Genomic DNA, 19,350 nt, shown 5'->3' on the forward strand with positions numbered 1-19,350 from the left:
GTGCGTGTGAAAGTGTACCCCATTCAGAGTCAGTGCCTGTGCAAGTTTACCCCTTTCAGAGTCAGTGCCTGTGGAGGTGTACCCCAGTGAGAGTCATTGCCTTTGGAAGTTTACCCCATTTAGAGCCAGTGCCTGTGGAAGTTTACCCCAGTGAGAATCAGTGCCTGTGGAAGTTTACCCCATTCAGCTTCAGTCCCTGTTGAAGTTTACCCCATTCAGATTCAGTACCTGCAGAGGTTTACACCATTCAGATTCAGTGCCTGTAGAAGTTGACCCCATTCAGATTCAGTACCTGTAGAAGTTTACCCCATTCAGATTCAGTGCCTGTGGAAATGTTCCCCATTCAGATTCAGAGCCAGTAGAAGTTAACCCCATTCAGAGTCAGTGCCTGTGGAAGTTTACCCCATTCAGAGTCAGTGCCTTTGGAAGTGTACCCCAGTGAGAGTCAGTGCCTGTGGAAGTGTACCCCAGTGAGAGTCAGTGCCTGTGGATGTTTAACCCATTCAGAGACAGTGCCTGTGGAAGTGTACCCCATTCAGATTCAGTGCCTGTGGAAGTTTACCCCATTCAGAGTCAGTGCCTGTGGAAGTGTACCCCAGTGAGAGTCATTACCTCAGGAAATGTACCCCAGTGAGAGTCTGCGACTGTGGAAGTTTCCCCCATTCAGATTCAGTACCTGTAGAAGTTTACAACATTCAGATTCAGTGCCTGTCGATGTTTACTCCATTCAGAGTCAGTGCCTGTGGAAGTGTACCCCAGTGAGAGTCTGTGCCTTTGGAAGTTTTCCCCATTCGGAGTCAGTGCCTGTGGAAGTGTACCCCAGTGAGAGTCGGTGCCTGTGGAAGTTTACCCCATTCAGATTCTGTACTTGTAGAAGTTTACCACATTCAGATTCAGTGCCTGTCGAAGTTTACCCCATTCAGAGTCAGTGCCTGTAGAAGTTTACCCCATTCAGAGTCAGTGTCTGTGGAAGTGTACCCCAGTGAGAGTCAGTGCCTTTGGAAGTTTACCGCAGTGAGAGTCAGTGCCTGTCGAAGTGTACCCAAGTGAGAGTCAGTGCCTGTGGAAGTTTACCCCATTCAGAGTCAGTGCCTGTGGAGGTGTACCCCAGTGACACTCAATGCCTGTGGAAGTTTACCCCATTCAGCGTCAGTACCTGTGGATGTTTCCGCCATTCAGATTCAGTGCCTGTGGAAGTGTACCACAGTGAGAGTCAGTGCCTGTGGAAGTTTACGCCATTCAGATTCAGTGCCTGTGGAAGTGTACCCCAGTGAGAGTCAGTACCTGTGGATGTTTACGCCATTCAGATTCAGTGCCTGTGGAAGTGTACCCCAGTGAGAGTCAGTGCCTGTGGAGGTTTGCCCCATTCAGAGTCAGTGCCTGTGGAGGTGCCCCCCAGTGAGAGTCAGGGCCTGTGGAAATTGACCCCTTTCAGAATCAGTGCCTGTGGAAGTGTCACCCAGTGTGAGTCAGTGCCTGTGGAAGTTTACCCCATGCAGATTCAGTACCTGTAGAAGTTTACCCCATTCAGATTCAGTGTCTGCGGAAGATTACCCGTTTCAGAGTCATTGCCTGTGGAAGTTTACCCCATTCAGTGTCAGTACCTGTGGAAGTGTACCCAAGTGAGAGTCAGTGCCTGTGGAAGTTTACCCCAGTGAGAGTCAGTGCCTGTGGAAGTTTAACCCATTCAGAGTCAGTGCCTGTGGAAGTTTACCCCAGTGACAGTCAGTGCCTGTGGAAGTTTAACCCATTCAGAGTCAGTGCCTGTGGAAGTGTACCCCAGTGAGAGTCATTGCCTGTGGATGAGCACTCCAGTGAGAGTCAGTGCCTGTGGATGTTTACCCCATTCAGATTCTGTACTTGTAGAAGTTTACCACATTCAGATTCAGTGCCTGTCGAAGTTTACCCCCTTCAGAGTCAGTGCCTGTAGAAGTTTACCCCATTCAGAGTCAGTGCCTGTGGAAGTGTACCCCAGTGAGAGTCAGTGCGTTTGGAAGTTTACCCCAGTGAGAGTCAGTGCCTGTCGAAGTGTACCCAAGTGAGAGTCAGTGCCTGTGGAAGTTTACCCCATTCAGAGTCAGTGCCTGTGGAAGTGTCCCCCAGTGTGAGTCAGTGCCTGTGGATGTTTACCCCATTCAGCTTCAGTACCTGTAGATGTTAACCCCATTCAGATTCAGTGCCTGTAGAAGTGTACCCCAGTGAGAGTCAGTGCCAGTGGAAATGTACCCCTGTGAGAGTCAGTGCCTGCAGAAGTGTACCCTGGTGAGATTCAGTGGCTGGGGAGCGGCTCTCCATTAGGAGTCACTGCCTATAGAAGTGTATCCCATTCAGAGTCAGTGCATGTGGAAATGTACCCCAGTGAGAGTCAGTGCCTGAAGAATGTTTACCCAAGTGAGAGTCAGTGCATGTGGAAGTTTACCCCATTCAGATTCAGTGCCTGTGGAAGTGTACCCCATTCAGAGTCAGTGTCTGTGGAAGTGTACCCCAGTGACAGTCAGTGCCTGTGGAGGTTTACCCCATTCAGAGTCAGTGCCTGTGGAAGTGCACCCAAGTGAGGGTCAGTGCCTGTGGATGTTTACCCCATTCTAAGTCAGTGCCTGTGGAAGCGTACCCCAGTGAGAGTTAGTGCCTGTGGAAGTGTACCCCAGTGAGAGTCTGTGCCTTTGGAAGCTTTCCCCATTCGGAGTCAGTGCCTGTGGAAGTGAACCCCAGTGGGAGTCAGTGCCTGTGCAAGTTTACCCCATTCAGATTCAGTACCTGTAGAAGTTTACCACATTCAGATTCAGTGCCTGTCGAAGTTTACCCCATTCAGAGTCAGTGCCTGTGGAAGTGTACCCCAGTGAGAGTCAGTGCCTTTGGAAGTTTCCCCCAGTGAGAGTCAGTGCCTGTCGAAGTGTTCCCAAGTGAGAGTCAGTGCTTGTGGAAGTTTACCCTATTCAGAGTCAGTGCCTGTGGAAGTGTACCCCAGTGACAGTCAGTGCCTGTGGAAGTTTATCCCATTCAGAGTCAGTGCCTGTGGAAGTTTACCCCAGTGAGAGTCAGTGCCTGTGGATGTTTACCCCATTCAGCTTCAGTACCTGTCGATGTTAACCCCATTCAGATTCAGTGCCTGTAGAAGTGTACCCCAGTGAGAGTCAGTGCCAGTGGAAATGTACCCCTGTGAGAGTCAGTGCCTGTAGAAGTGTACCCTGGTGAGATTCAGTGGCTGGGGAGCGGCTCTCCATTAGGAGTCACTGCCTATAGAAGTGTATCCCATTCAGAGTCAGTGCATGTGGAAAGGTACACCAGTGAGAGTCAGTGCCTGCAGAAGTGTACCCAAGTGAGAGTCAGTGTCTGTAGAAGTGTACCCAAGTGAGAGTCTGTGCCAATGGAAATGTACCCCAGTGAGAGTCAGTGCCTGTGGAAATGTACCCCAGTGAGAGTCAGTGCCTGAAGAAGTTTACCCAAGTGAGAGTCAGTGCATGTGGAAGTTTACCCCATTCAGATTCAGTGCCTGTGGAAGTGTACCCCATTCAGAGTCAGTGTCTGTGGAAGTGTACCCCAGTGAAAGTCAGTGCCTGTGGAGGTTTACCCCATTCAGAGTCATTGCCTGTGGAAGTGCACCCAAGTGAGGGTCAGTGCCTGTGCAAGTTTACCCCTTTCAGAGTCAGTGCCTGTGGAGGTGTACCCCAGTGAGAGTCATTGCCTTTGGAAGTTTACCCCATTTAGAGCCAGTGCCTGTGGAAGTTTACCCCAGTGAGAATCAGTGCCTGTGGAAGTTTACCCCATTCAGCTTCAGTCCCTGTTGAAGTTTACCCCATTCAGATTCAGTACCTGCAGAGGTTTACACCATTCAGATTCAGTGCCTGTAGAAGTTGACCCCATTCAGATTCAGTACCTGTAGAAGTTTACCCCATTCAGATTCAGTGCCTGTGGAAATGTTCCCCATTCAGATTCAGAGCCAGTAGAAGTTAACCCCATTCAGAGTCAGTGCCTGTGGAAGTTTACCCCATTCAGAGTCAGTGCCTTTGGAAGTGTACCCCAGTGAGAGTCAGTGCCTGAGGAAGTGTACCCCAGTGAGAGTCAGTGCCTGTGGATGTTTAACCCATTCAGAGACAGTGCCTGTGGAAGTGTACCCCATTCAGATTCAGTGCCTGTGGAAGTTTACCCCATTCAGAGTCAGTGCCTGTGGAAGTGTACCCCAGTGAGAGTCATTACCTCAGGAAATGTACCCCAGTGAGAGTCTGCGACTGTGGAAGTTTCCCCCATTCAGATTCAGTACCTGTAGAAGTTTACAACATTCAGATTCAGTGCCTGTCGATGTTTACTCCATTCAGAGTCAGTGCCTGTGGAAGTGTACCCCAGTGAGAGTCTGTGCCTTTGGAAGTTTTCCCCATTCGGAGTCAGTGCCTGTGGAAGTGTACCCCAGTGAGAGTCGGTGCCTGTGGAAGTTTACCCCATTCAGATTCTGTACTTGTAGAAGTTTACCACATTCAGATTCAGTGCCTGTCGAAGTTTACCCCATTCAGAGTCAGTGCCTGTAGAAGTTTACCCCATTCAGAGTCAGTGCCTGTGGAAGTGTACCCCAGTGAGAGTCAGTGCCTTTGGAAGTTTACCGCAGTGAGAGTCAGTGCCTGTCGAAGTGTACCCAAGTGAGAGTCAGTGCCTGTGGAAGTTTACCCCATTCAGAGTCAGTGCCTGTGGAGGTGTACCCCAGTGACACTCAATGCCTGTGGAAGTTTACCCCATTCAGCGTCAGTACCTGTGGATGTTTCCGCCATTCAGATTCAGTGCCTGTGGAAGTGTACCACAGTGAGAGTCAGTGCCTGTGGAAGTTTACGCCATTCAGATTCAGTGCCTGTGGAAGTGTACCCCAGTGAGAGTCAGTACCTGTGGATGTTTACGCCATTCAGATTCAGTGCCTGTGGAAGTGTACCCCAGTGAGAGTCAGTGCCTGTGGAAGTTTGCCCCATTCAGAGTCAGTGCCTGTGGAGGTGCCCCCCAGTGAGAGTCAGGGCCTGTGGAAATTGACCCCTTTCAGAATCAGTGCCTGTGGAAGTGTCCCCCAGTGTGAGTCAGTGCCTGTGGAAGTTTACCCCATGCAGATTCAGTACCTGTAGAAGTTTACCCCATTCAGATTCAGTGTCTGCGGAAGATTACCCGTTTCAGAGTCATTGCCTGTGGAAGTTTACCCCATTCAGTGTCAGTACCTGTGGAAGTGTACCCAAGTGAGAGTCAGTGCCTGTGGAAGTTTACCCCAGTGAGAGTCAGTGCCTGTGGAAGTTTAACCCATTCAGAGTCAGTGCCTGTGGAAGTTTACCCCAGTGACAGTCAGTGCCTGTGGAAGTTTAACCCATTCAGAGTCAGTGCCTGTGGAAGTGTACCCCAGTGAGAGTCATTGCCTGTGGATGAGCACTCCAGTGAGAGTCAGTGCCTGTGGATGTTTACCCCATTCAGATTCTGTACTTGTAGAAGTTTACCACATTCAGATTCAGTGCCTGTCGAAGTTTACCCCCTTCAGAGTCAGTGCCTGTAGAAGTTTACCCCATTCAGAGTCAGTGCCTGTGGAAGTGTACCCCAGTGAGAGTCAGTGCGTTTGGAAGTTTACCCCAGTGAGAGTCAGAGCCTGTCGAAGTGTACCCAAGTGAGAGTCAGTGCCTGTGGAAGTTTACCCCATTCAGAGTCAGTGCCTGTGGAAGTGTCCCCCAGTGTGAGTCAGTGCCTGTGGATGTTTACCCCATTCAGCTTCAGTACCTGTAGATGTTAACCCCATTCAGATTCAGTGCCTGTAGAAGTGTACCCCAGTGAGAGTCAGTGCCAGTGGAAATGTACCCCTGTGAGAGTCAGTGCCTGCAGAAGTGTACCCTGGTGAGATTCAGTGGCTGGGGAGCGGCTCTCCATTAGGAGTCACTGCCTATAGAAGTGTATCCCATTCAGAGTCAGTGCATGTGGAAATGTACCCCAGTGAGAGTCAGTGCCTGAAGAATGTTTACCCAAGTGAGAGTCAGTGCATGTGGAAGTTTACCCCATTCAGATTCAGTGCCTGTGGAAGTGTACCCCATTCAGAGTCAGTGTCTGTGGAAGTGTACCCCAGTGACAGTCAGTGCCTGTGGAGGTTTACCCCATTCAGAGTCAGTGCCTGTGGAAGTGCACCCAAGTGAGGGTCAGTGCCTGTGGATGTTTACCCCATTCTAAGTCAGTGCCTGTGGAAGCGTACCCCAGTGAGAGTTAGTGCCTGTGGAAGTGTACCCCAGTGAGAGTCTGTGCCTTTGGAAGCTTTCCCCATTCGGAGTCAGTGCCTGTGGAAGTGAACCCCAGTGGGAGTCAGTGCCTGTGCAAGTTTACCCCATTCAGATTCAGTACCTGTAGAAGTTTACCACATTCAGATTCAGTGCCTGTCGAAGTTTACACCATTCAGAGTCAGTGCCTGTGGAAGTGTACCCCAGTGAGAGTCAGTGCCTTTGGAAGTTTCCCCCAGTGAGAGTCAGTGCCTGTCGAAGTGTTCCCAAGTGAGAGTCAGTGCTTGTGGAAGTTTACCCTATTCAGAGTCAGTGCCTGTGGAAGTGTACCCCAGTGACAGTCAGTGCCTGTGGAAGTTTATCCCATTCAGAGTCAGTGCCTGTGGAAGTTTACCCCAGTGAGAGTCAGTGCCTGTGGATGTTTACCCCATTCAGCTTCAGTACCTGTCGATGTTAACCCCATTCAGATTCAGTGCCTGTAGAAGTGTACCCCAGTGAGAGTCAGTGCCAGTGGAAATGTACCCCTGTGAGAGTCAGTGCCTGTAGAAGTGTACCCTGGTGAGATTCAGTGGCTGGGGAGCGGCTCTCCATTAGGAGTCACTGCCTGTAGAAGTGTATCCCATTCAGAGTCAGTGCATGTGGAAAGGTACACCAGTGAGAGTCAGTGCCTGCAGAAGTGTACCCAAGTGAGAGTCAGTGTCTGTAGAAGTGTACCCAAGTGAGAGTCTGTGCCAATGGAAATGTACCCCAGTGAGAGTCAGTGCCTGTGGAAATGTACCCCAGTGAGAGTCAGTGCCTGAAGAAGTTTACCCAAGTGAGAGTCAGTGCATGTGGAAGTTTACCCCATTCAGATTCAGTGCCTGTGGAAGTGTACCCCATTCAGAGTCAGTGTCTGTGGAAGTGTACCCCAGTGACAGTCAGTGCCTGTGGAGGTTTACCCCATTCAGAGTCAGTGCCTGTGGAAGTGCACCCAAGTGAGGGTCAGTGCCTGTGGATGTTTACCCCATTCTAAGTCAGTGCCTGTGGAAGCGTACCCCAGTGAGAGTTAGTGCCTGTGGAAGTGTACCCCAGTGAGAGTCTGTGCCTTTGGAAGCTTTCGCTATTCGGAGTCAGTGCCTGTGGAAGTGAACCCCAGTGGGAGTCAGTGCCTGTGGACGTTTACCCCATTCAGATTCAGTACCTGTAGAAGTTTACCACATTCAGATTCAGTGCCTGTCGAAGGTTACCCCATTCAGAGTCAGTGCCTGTGGAAGTGTACCCCAGTGAGCGTCAGTGCCTTTGGAAGTTTCCCCCAGTGAGAGTCAGTGCCTGTCGAAGTGTTCCCAAGTGAGAGTCAGTGCTTGTGGAAGTTTACCCTATTCAGAGTCAGTGCCTGTGGAAGTGTACCCCAGTGCCAGTCAGTGCCTGTGGAAGTTTATCCCATTCAGTGTCAGTGCCTGTGGAAGTTTACCCCAGTGAGAGTCAGTGCCTGTGGATGTTTACCCCATTCAGCTTCAGTACCTGTAGATGTTAACCCCATTCAGATTCAGTGCCTGTAGAAGTGTACCCCAGTGAGAGTCAGTGCCAGTGGAAATGTACCCCTGTGAGAGTCAGTGCCTGTAGAAGTGTACCCCAGTGACAGTCAGTGCCTGTGGAAGTTTATCCCATTCAGAGTCAGTGCCTGTGGAAGTTTACCCCAGTGAGAGTCAGTGCCTGTGGATGTTTACCCCATTCAGCTTCAGTACCTGTCGATGTTAACCCCATTCAGATTCAGTGCCTGTAGAAGTGTACCCCAGTGAGAGTCAGTGCCAGTGGAAATGTACCCCTGTGAGAGTCAGCGCCTGTAGAAGTGTACCCTGGTGAGATTCAGTGGCTGGGGAGCGGCTCTCCATTAGGAGTCACTGCCTATAGAAGTGTATCCCATTCAGAGTCAGTGCATGTGGAAAGGTACACCAGTGAGAGTCAGTGCCTGCAGAAGTGTACCCAAGTGAGAGTCAGTGTCTGTAGAAGTGTACCCAAGTGAGAGTCTGTGCCAATGGAAATGTACCCCAGTGAGAGTCAGTGCCTGTGGAAATGTACCCCAGTGAGAGTCAGTGCCTGAAGAAGTTTACCCAAGTGAGAGTCAGTGCATGTGGAAGTTTACCCCATTCAGATTCAGTGCCTGTGGAAGTGTACCCCATTCAGAGTCAGTGTCTGTGGAAGTGTACCCCAGTGACAGTCAGTGCCTGTGGAGGTTTACCCCATTCAGAGTCAGTGCCTGTGGAAGTGCACCCAAGTGAGGGTCAGTGCCTGTGGATGTTTACCCCATTCTAAGTCAGTGCCTGTGGAAGCGTACCCCAGTGAGAGTTAGTGCCTTTGGAAGTGTACCCCAGTGAGAGTCTGTGCCTTTGGAAGCTTTCCCCATTCGGAGTCAGTGCCTGTGGAAGTGAACCCCAGTGGGAGTCAGTGCCTGTGCAAGTTTACCCCATTCAGATTCAGTACCTGTAGAAGTTTACCACATTCAGATTCAGTGCCTGTCGAAGTTTACCCCATTCAGAGTCAGTGCCTGTGGAAGTGTACCCCAGTGAGAGTCAGTGCCTTTGGAAGTTTCCCCCAGTGAGAGTCAGTGCCTGTCGAAGTGTTCCCAAGTGAGAGTCAGTGCTTGTGGAAGTTTACCCTATTCAGAGTCAGTGCCTGTGGAAGTGTACCCCAGTGACAGTCAGTACCTGTGGAAGTTTATCCCATTCAGAGTCAGTGCCTGTGGAAGTTTACCCCAGTGAGAGTCAGTGCCTGTGGATGTTTACCCCATTCAGCTTCAGGACCTGTAGATGTTAACCCCATTCAGATTCAGTGCCTGTAGAAGTGTACCCCAGTGAGAGTCAGTGCCAGTGGAAATGTACCCCTGTGAGAGTCAGTGCCTGTAGAAGTGTACCCCAGTGAGATTCAATGGCTGGGGAGCGGCTCTCCATTCGGAGTCACTGCCTATAGAAGTGTATCCCATTCAGAGTCAGTGCATGTGGAAAGGTACACCAGTGAGCGTCAGTGCCTGCAGAAGTGTACCCAATTGAGAGTCAGTGCCTGTAGAAGTGTACCCAAGTGAGAGTCAGTGCCAATGGAAATGTACCCCAGTGAGAGTCAGTGCCTGTGGAAATGTACCCCAGTGAGAGTCAGTGCCTGAAGAAGATTACCCAAGTGAGAGTCAGTGCATGTGGAAGTTTACCCCATTCAGGGTCAGTGCCTGTGGAAGTGTACCACAGTGACAGTCAGTGCCTGTGGAAGTTTACCCCATTCAGAGTCAGTGCCTGTGGAAGTGCACCCAAGTGAGGGTCAGTGCCTGTGGAAGTTTAACCCATTCAGAGTCAGTGCATGTGGAAGTGTCCCCCAGTGGCAGTCAGTGCCTGTGGAAGTGAACCCCAGTGAGAGTCATGGCCTCTGGAAGTTTACCCCATTCAGATTCAGTGCCTGTTGAAGTGTACCCCAGTGAGAGTCAGTGCCTGCGGTAGTTTACCCCATTCAGATTCAGTGCATGTGGAAGTGTACCCCAGTGAGAGTCAGGGGCGCTGGAAGTTTACCCCTTTCAGAGTCAGTGCCTGTGGAAGTGTCCCCCAGTGTGAGTCAGTGCCTGTGGAAGTTTACCCCATGCAGACTCAGTACCTGTAGAAGTTTACCCCATTCAGATTCAGTGTCTGTAGAAGATTACCCCTTTCAGAGTAACTGCCTCTGGAAGTGTACCCCAGTGAGAGTCAGTGCCTGTGGAAGTTTAACCCATTCAGAGTCAGTGCCTGTGGAAGTTTACCCCATTCAGAGTCAGTGCCTGTGGAAGTTTACCCCATTCAGATTCAGTACCTGTAGAAGTTTACATCATTCAGATTCAGTGCCTGTAGAAGTTTACCCCATTCAGATTCAGTACCTGTAGAAGTTTACACCATTCAGATTCAGTACCTGTAGAGGTTTACCCCATTCAGATTCAGTGCCTGTGGAAATGTACCCCATTCAGATTCAGAGCCAGTAGAAGTTAACTCCATTCAGAGTCAGTGCCTGTGGAAGTTTACCCCATTCAGAGTCAGTGCCTGTGGAAGTGTACCCCAGTGAGAGTCAGTGCCTTTGGAAGTTTACCCCACTCAGAGTCAGTGCCTGAGTAAGTGTACCCCAGTGAGAGTCAGTGCCTGTGGAAGTGTACCCCAGTGAGAGTCAGTGCCTGTGGATGTTTAACCCATTCAGAGAAAGTGCCTGTGGAAGTGTACCCCAGTGAGAGTCAGTGCCAGTGGAAGTTTACCCCATTCAGAGTCTGTGCCTGTGGAAGTGTACCCCAGTGAGTGTCAGTGCCTGAGGAAGTTTACCCCATTCTGATTCAGTACCTGTAGAAGTTTACCCCATTCAGATTCAGTGCGTGTGGAAGTGTACCCCATTCATAGTCAGTGACTTTGGAAGTTTACCCCATACAGAGTCAGTGCCTGTGTAAGTGTACCCCAGTGAGAGTCAGTGCCTGTGGAAGTGTACCCCAGTGAGAGTCAGTGCCTGACGAAGTTTACCCCATTCAGATTCAGTAACTGCAGAAGTTTACCCCATTCATATTCAGTGCCTGTAGACGATTACCCCATTCAGAGTCAGTGCCTGTGGAAGTGTACCCCATTCAGAGTCAGTGCCTGTGGAAGTTTACCCCATTCAGAGTCAGTGCCTGTGGAAATGCACCCCAGTGAGAGACAGTGCCTGTAGAAGTTTACCGAATTGAGAGTCAGTGCCTGTAGAAGTGTAGCCAAGTGAGAGTCAGTGCCTGTGGAAATTTACCCAAGTGAGAGTCAGTGCCTGTGGAACTGTTCCTCAGAGAGAGTCAGTGCCAGTAGAAATTTGCCCCATTCAGAGTCAGTGCCTGTGGAAGTGTACTCCAGTGAGAGTCAGTGCCTGTGGAAGTTTACCCCATTCAGAGTCAGTGCCTGTGGAAGTGTAACCCACTGAGAGTCATTGCCTGTGGAACTGTAACCAATTCAGAGACAGTGCCTGTGGAACTTTACCCCATTCAGATTCAGTGCCTGTGGAAGTGTACCCCACTGAGAGTAAATGCCTGTGGAAGTTTACCCCATTCAGAATCAGTGCCTGTGGAAGTGTACTGCTGTGAGAGTCAGAGCCTGTGGAAGTTTACCCCATTCAGATTCAGTGCCTGTGGAAGTGCACCCCAGTGAGAGTCAGTGCCTGTGGAAGTTTACGCCATTCAGATTCAGTGCCTGTGGAAGTGTACTGCTGTGAGAGTCAATGCCTGTGGAAGTTTACCACATTCAGAGTCAGTGCCTGTGGAAATGTACCCCGGTGAGAGTCAGTGCCTGTAGAAGTGTACCCCAGTGAGATTCAGTGGCTGGGAAGAGGCTCACCATTAGGAGTCACTGCCTATGGAAGTGTACCCCACTCAGTGTCATTGCATGTGGAAATGTACCCCAGTGAGAGTCTTTGCCTGTGGAAATGTACGCCAGTGAGAGTCAGTGCCTGTAGAAGTGTACCCAAGTGAGAGTCAGTGCCTGTGGAAATGCACCACAGTGAGAGTCAGTGCCTGTGGAAGTGCACCCAAGTGAGGGTCAATGCCTGTGGAAGTGTACCCCATTCAGAGTCAGTGGCTGTGGAATTGTCCCCCTGTGAGAGTCAGTGCCTGTGGGAGTGTACCCCAGTTAGAGTCATTGCCTCTGGAAGATTTCCCCATTCAGAGTCTGTACCTGTGGATGTTTACCCCATTCATAGTCAGTGCCTATGGAAGTGTACCCCACTCAGAGTCAGTGCCTTTGGAAGTTTACCCCATTCAGAGTCAGTACCTGTGGAAGGGTACCCCAGTGAGAGTCAGTGCCTTTGGAAGTTTAGCCCATACATAATCAGTGCCTGTGTAAGTGTACCCCAGTGAGAGTCAGTGCCTGTGGAAGTGTACCCCAGTGAGAGTCAGTGCCTGAAGAAGTTTACCCCATTCAGATTCAGTAACTGTAGAAGTTTACCCCATTCATATTCAGTGCCTGTAGACGATTACCCCATTCAGAGTCAGTGCCTGTGGAAGTGTACCCCATTCAGAGTCAGTGCCTGTGGAAGTTTACTCCATTCAGAGTCAGTGCCTGTGGAAATGTACCCCAGTGAGAGTCAGTGCCTGTTGAAGTGTACCCAAGTGAGAGTCAGTGCCTGTAGAAGTGTACCCAAGTGAGAGTCAGTGCCTGTGGATATTTACCCAAGTGAGAGTCAGTGCCTGTGGAACTGTTCCACAGAGAGAGTCAGTGCCAGTAGAAATTTGCCCCATTCAGTGTCAGTGCCTGTGGAAGTGTACTCCAGTGTGAGTCTGTGCCTGTGGAAGTTTACCCCATTCAGAGTCAGTGCCTGTGGAAGTGTTCCCCACTGAGAGTCATTGCCTGTGGAACTGTAACCAATTCAGAGTCAGTGCCTGTGGAACTTTACCCCATTCACATTCAGTGCCTGTGGAAGTGTACCCCAGTGAGAGTCAGTGCCTGTGGAAGTTTACGCCATTCAGATTCAGTGCCTGTGGAAGTGTACTCCTGTGAGAGTCAATGCCTGTGGAAGTTTACCACATTCAGAGTCAGTGCCTGTGGAAATGTACCCCTGTGAGAGTCAGTGCCTGTAGAAGTGTACCCCAGTGAGATTCAGTGGCTGGGAAGCGGCTCACAATTAGGAGTCACTGCCAATGGAAGTGTACCCCACTCAGAGTCAGTGCATGTGGAAATGTACCCCAGTGAGAGTCTTTGCCTGTGGAAATGTGCGCCAGTGAGAGTCAGTGCCTGTAGTAGGGTACCCAAGTGAGAGTCAGTGCCTGTGGAAGTGCACCCAAGTGAGTGTCAATGCCTGTGGAAGTGTACCCCATTCAGAGTCAGTGGCTGTGGAATTGTCCCCCTGTGAGAGTCAGTGCCTGTGGGAGTGTACCCCAGTTAGAGTCATTGCCTCTGGAAGATTTCCCCATTCAGAGTCAGTACCTGTGGATGTTTACCCCATTCATCGTCAGTGCCTGTGGAGGTGTACCCCATTCAGATTTAGTGCCTGTGGAAGTGTACCCCAGTGAGAGTCAGTGCCTGTGGAAGTTTACCCCATTCAGAGTCAATGCCTGTGTAAGTGTACCCCAGTGAGATTCAGTGCCTGTGGAAGTTTACCCCATTCAGATTTCGAGCCAGTAGAAGTTTACCCCATTCACAGTCAGTGCCAGTGGAAGCTTACCCCATTCAGAGACAGTGCGTGTGGAAGTTCACCCCAGTGAGAGTCAGTGCCTTTGGAAGATTTCCCCATTCCGAGTCAGTGCCTGTGTAAGTGTACCCCAGTGAGAGTCAGTGCCTGTGCAAGTTTACCCCATTCAGATTCATTACCTCTAGTAGTTTACACCATTCAGATTCAGTGCCTATGGAAGTGTACCCCACTCAGAGTCAGTGCCTTTGGAAGTTTACCCCATTCAGAGTCAGTACCTGTGGAAGGGTACCCCAGTGACAGTCAGTGCCTTTGGAAGTTTACCCCATTCAGAGTCAGTACCTGTGGAAGGGTACCCCAGTGAGAGTCAGTGCCTTTGGAAGTTTACCCCATACATAGTCAGTTCCTGTGTAAGTGTACCCCAGTGAGAGTCAGTGCCTGTGGAAGTGTACCCCAGTGAGAGTCAGTGCCTGAAGAAGTTTACCCCATTCAGATTCAGTAACTGTAGAAGTTTACCCCATTCATATTCAGTGCTTGTAGACGATTACCCCATTCAGAGTCAGTGCCTGTGGAAGTGTACCCCATTCAGAGTCAGTGCCTGTGGAAGTTTACTCCATTCAGAGTCAGTGCCTGTGGAAATGTACCCCAGTGAGAGTCAGTGCCTATAGAAGTGTACCCAAGTGAGAGTCAGTGCCTGTTGAAGTGTAGCCAAGTGAGAGTCAGTGCCTGTGGATATTTACCCAAGTGAGAGTCAGTGCCTGTGGAACTGTTCCACAGAGAGAGTCAGTGCCAGTAGAAATTTGCCCCATTCAGTGTCAGTGCCTGTGGAAGTGTACTCCAGTGTGATTCTGTGCCTGTGGAAGTTTACCCCATTCAGATTCAGTGCCTGTGGAAGTGTACCCCAGTGAGAGTAAATGCCTGTGGAAGTTTACCCCATTCAGAATCAGTGCCTGTGGAAGTGTACTGCTGTGAGAGTCAGTGCCTGTGGAAGTTTACCCCATTCAGATTCAGTGCCTGTCGAAGTGTACCCCAGTTAGAGTCAGTGGCTGTGCAAGTTTACACCATTCAGATTCAGTGCCTATGGAAGTGTACCCCACTCAGAGTCAGTGCCTTTGGAAGTTTACCCCATTCAGAGTCAGTACCTGTGGAAGGGTACCCCAGTGAGAGTCAGTGCCTTTGGAAGTTTACCCCATACATAGTCAGTGCCTGTGTAAGTCTACCCCAGTGAGAGTCAGTGCCTGTGGAAGTGTACCCCAGTGAGAGTCAGTGCCTATAGAAGTGTACCCAAGTGAGAGTCAGTGCCTGTAGAAGTGTACCCAAGTGAGAGTCAGTGCCTGTGGATATTTACCCAAGTGAGAGTCAGTGCCTGTGGAACTGTTCCACAGAGAGAGTCAGTGCCAGTAGAAATTTGCCCCATTCAGTGTCAGTGCCTGTCGAAGTGTACTCCAGTGTGATTCTGTGCCTGTGGAAGTTTACCCCATTCAGATTCAGTGCCTGTGGATGTGTACCCCAGTGAGAGTAAATGCCTGTGGAAGTTTACCCCATTCAGAATCAGTGCCTGTGGAAGTGTACTGCTGTGAGAGTCAGTGCCTGTGGAAGTTTACCCCATTCAGATTCAGTGCCTGTGGAAGTGTACCCCAGTGAGAGTCAGTGCCTGTGGAAGTTTACCCCATTCAGATTCAGTGCCTGTGGATGTGTACTCCTGTGAGAGTCAATGCCTGTGGAAGTTTACCACATTCAGAGTCAGTGCCTGTGGAAATGTACCCCTGTGAGAGTCAGTGCCTGTAGAAGTGTACCCCAGTGAGATTCAGTGGCTGGGAAGTGGCTCACCATTAGGAGTCACTGCCTATGGAAGTGTACCCCACTCAGAGTAAATGCATGTGGAAATGTACCCCAGTGAGAGTCTTTGCCTGTGGAAATGTACCCAAGTGACAGTCAGTGCCTGTGGAAATGCACCCCAGTGAGAGTCAGTGCCTGTGAAAATGTACCCCAGTGAGAGTCAGTGCCTCTGGAAGTGTACCCCAGTGAAAGTCAGTGCCTGTGGAAGTTTACCCCATTCAGAGTCAGTGCCTCTGGAAGTGTACCCCAGTGAGAGTCAGTGCCTGTGGAAGTGCACCCAAGTGAGGGTCAATGCCTGTGGAAGTGTACCCCAGTGAGAGTCAGTGCCTGAAGAGGTTTACCCCATTCAGATTCAGTAACTGTAGAAGTTTACCCCATTCATATTCAGTGCCTGTAGACGATTACCCCATTCAGAGTCAGTGCCTGTGGAAGTGTACCCCATTCAGAGTCAGTGCCTGTGGAAGTTTACTCCATTCAGAGTCAGTGTATGTGGAAATGTACCCCAGTGAGAGTCAGTGCCTGTTGAAGTGTACCCAACTGAGAGTCAGTGCCTGTAGAAGTGTACCCAAGTGAGAGTCAGTGCCTGCGGAAATTTACCCAAGTGAGAGTCAGTGCCTGTGGAACTGTTCCACAGAGAGAGTCAGTGCCAGTAGAAATTTGCCCCATTCAGTGTCAGTGCCTGTGGAAGTGTACTCCAGTGTGAGTCTGTGCCTGTGGAAGTTGACCCCATTCAGAGTCAGTGCCTGTGGAAGTGTTCCCCACTGAGAGTCATTGCCTGTGGAACTGTAACCAATTCAGAGTCAGTGCCTGTGGAACTTTACCCCATTCAGATTCAGTGCCTGTGGAAGTGTACCCCAGTGAGAGTAAATGCCTGTGGAAGTTTACCCCATTCAGAATCAGTGCCTGTGGAAGTGTACTGCTGTGAAAGTCAGTGCCTGTGGAAGTTTACCCCATTCAGATTCAGTGCCTGTGGAAGTGTACCCCAGTGAGAGTCAGTGCCTGTGGAAGTTTACGCCATTCAGATTCAGTGCCTGTGGAAGTGTACTCCAGTGAGAGTCAATGCCTGTGGAAGTTTACCACATTCAGAGTCATTGCCTGTGGAAATGTACCCCTGTGAGAGTCAGTGCCTGTAGAAGTGTACCCCAGTGAGATTCAGTGGCTGGGAAGCGGCTCACCATTAGGAGTCACTGCCTATGGAAGTGTAACCCACTCAGAGTCAGTGCATGTGGAAATGTACCCCAGTTAGAGTCTTTGCCTGTGGAAATGTGCGCCACTGAGAGTCAGTGCCTCTGGAAGTGTACCCCAGTGAAAGTCATTGCCTGTGGAAGTTTAGCCCATTCAGAGTCAGTGCCTCTGGAAGTGTACCCCAGTGAGAGTCAGTGCCAGTGGAAGTGCACCCAAGTGAGGGTCAATGCCTGTGAAAATGTACCCCAGTGAGAGTCAGTGCCTCTGGAAGTGTACCCCAGTGAAAGTCATTGCCTGTTGAAGTTTTGCCCATTCAGAGTCAGTGCCTCTGGAAGTGTACCCCAGTGAGAATCAGTGCCAGTTGAAGTGCACCCAAGTGAGGGTCAATGCCTGTGGAAGTGTACCCCATTCAGAGTCAGTGGCTGTGGAATTGTCCCCCTGTGAGAGTCAGTGCCTGTGGGAGTGTACCACAGTTAGAGACATTGCCTCTGGAAGATTTCCCCATTCAGAGTCAGTACCTGTGGATGTTTACCCCATTCATAGTCAGTGCCTGTGGAAGTTTACCCCATTCAGATTCAGTGCCTGTGGAAGTGTACCCCAGTGAGAGTCAGTGCCTGTGGAAGTTTACCCCATTCAGAGTCAGTGCCTGTGTAAGTGTACCCCAGTGAGATTCAGTGCCTGTGGAAGTTTACCCCATTCAGATTCAGAGCCTGTAGAAGTTAACCCCATTCAGAGTCAGTGCCTGTGGAAGTTTACCCCATTCAGAGTCAGTGCCTGTGGAAGTGTACCCCAGTGAGAGTCAGTGCCTGTGGAAGTTTAACCCATTCAGAGTCAGTGCCTGTGTAAGTGGACCCCAGTGAGAGTCAGTGCCTGTGGATGTTTAACCCATTCAGAGTCAGTGCCTGTGGAAATGTACCCCAGTGAAAGTTAGTGCCTGTGGAAGTTTACCCCATTCAGATTCAGTACCTGTAGAAGTTTACCACATTCATATTCAGTGCCTGTCGAAGTGTACCCCAGTTAGAGTCAGTGCCTGTGGAAGTTTACCCCATTCAGAGTCAGTGCATGTGTAAATGTACCCCAGTGAGAGTCAGTGCCTGTGGATGTGTACCCCAGTGAGAGTCAGTGCCTGTGGAAGTTTACCCCATTCAGATTCAGTACGTCTAGAAGTTTACACCATTCAGATTCAGTGCCGAGAGAAGTGTACCCCACTCAGAGTCAGTGCATGTGGAAATGTACACCAGTGAGAGTCAGTGCCTGTGGAAATGTACGCCAGTGAGAGTCAGTGACTGCAGAAGTGTACCCAAGTGAGAGTCAGTGCCTGTAGAAGTGTACCCAAGTGAGAGTCAGTGCCTGTGGAAATGTACCCCAGTGAGAGTCAGTGCCTGTGAAAATGTACCACAGTGAGAGTCAGTGGCTGTAGAAGTGTACCCAAGTGAGAGTCAGTGCCTGTCGAAGTGTACCCAAGTGAGAGTCAGTGCCTGTGGAAATGTACCCCAGTGAGAGTCAGTGCCTGTGGAAATGAACCCCAGTGAGAGTCAGTGCCTGTAGAAGTGTACCCAAGTGAGAGTCAGTGCCTGTCGAAGTGTACCCAAGTGAGAATCAGTGCCTGAAGAAGTGTACCCAAGTGAGAATCAGTGCCTGTCGAAGTTTACCCCATTCAGATTCAGTGCCTGTGGAAGTGTACCCCAGTGAGAGTCAGTGCCTGTGGAAGTTTACCCCATTCAGAGTCAGTGCCTGTGGAAGTTTGCCCCAGTGAGAGTCAGTGCCTGTGGAAGTTTACCCCATTCAGAGTCAGTGCCTGTGGAAGTGCACCCAAGTGAGGGTCAGTGCCTCTGGAACAATAACAAGAAATGCTGGAATCACTCAGCAGGTGTGGCAGCATCTTTGGAAAGAGAAGCAGAGTATACGTTTCGGGTCAGTGACCCTTCTTCGGAACTGACAAATATTAGAAAAGTCACAGATTATTAACAAGTGAGGTGGGGGTGGGGCAAGAGATAACAAAGGAGCAGGTGCAGATTGGACCAGGCCTCATAGCTGACCAAAAGTTCACAGAGAAAAGGCAAACAATATGTTAATGGTGTGTTGAAAGACAAAGCAATATTGTTTGCCTTTTCTCCGTGACCTTTTGGTCTGCTATGTGGCCTGGTCCAATCTGCACCTTCTCCTTTGTTATCTCTTGCCCCACCCCCACCTCACTTGTTTATAATCTGTGACTTTTCTAATATTTGTCAGTTCCGAAGAAGGGTCACTGACCCGAAACGTTAACTCTGCTTCTCTTTCCACAGATGCTGCCAGACCTGCTGAGTGATTCCAGCATTTCTTGTTTTTGTTTCAGATTTCCAGCGTCCGCAGTATTTTGCTTTCATTTCAGTGTCTGTGGAAGTTTACCCCATTCAGAGTCAGTGCCTGTGGAAGTGTCCCCCAGTGAGAGTCATTGCCTCTGGAAGTTTACCCCATTCAGAGTCAGTACCTGTGGATGTTTACGCCATTCAGATTCAGTGCCTGTGGAAGTGTACCCCAGTGAGAGTCAGTGCCTGTGGAAGTTTGCCCCATTCAGAGTCAGTGCCTGTGGAAGTGTCCCCCAGTGTGAGTCAGTGCCTGTGGAAGTTTACCCCATGCAGATTCAGTACCTGTAGATGTTTACCCCATTCAGATTCAGTGTCTGCGGAAGATTACCCCTTTCAGAGTCACTGCCTGTGGAAGTTTACCCCATTCAGTGTCAGTACCTGCGGAAGTGTACCCAAGTGAGAGTCAGTGCCTGTGGAAGTTTACCCCAGTGAGAGTCAGTGCCTGTGGAAGTTTAACCCATTCAGAGTCAGTGCCTGTGGCAGTTTACCCCAGTGAGAGTCAATGCCTGTGGAAGTTTAACCCATTCAGAGTCAGTGCCTGTGGAAGTTTACCCCAGTGAGAGTCAATGCCTGTGGAAGTTTAACCCATTCAGAGTCAGTGCCTGTGGAAGTGTACCCCAGTGAGAGTCATTGCCTGTGGATGTGCACTC

This window comes from Heterodontus francisci, chromosome 23 (assembly GCF_036365525.1).
Source record: "Heterodontus francisci isolate sHetFra1 chromosome 23, sHetFra1.hap1, whole genome shotgun sequence".
Classification (NCBI taxonomy): domain Eukaryota; kingdom Metazoa; phylum Chordata; class Chondrichthyes; order Heterodontiformes; family Heterodontidae; genus Heterodontus; species Heterodontus francisci.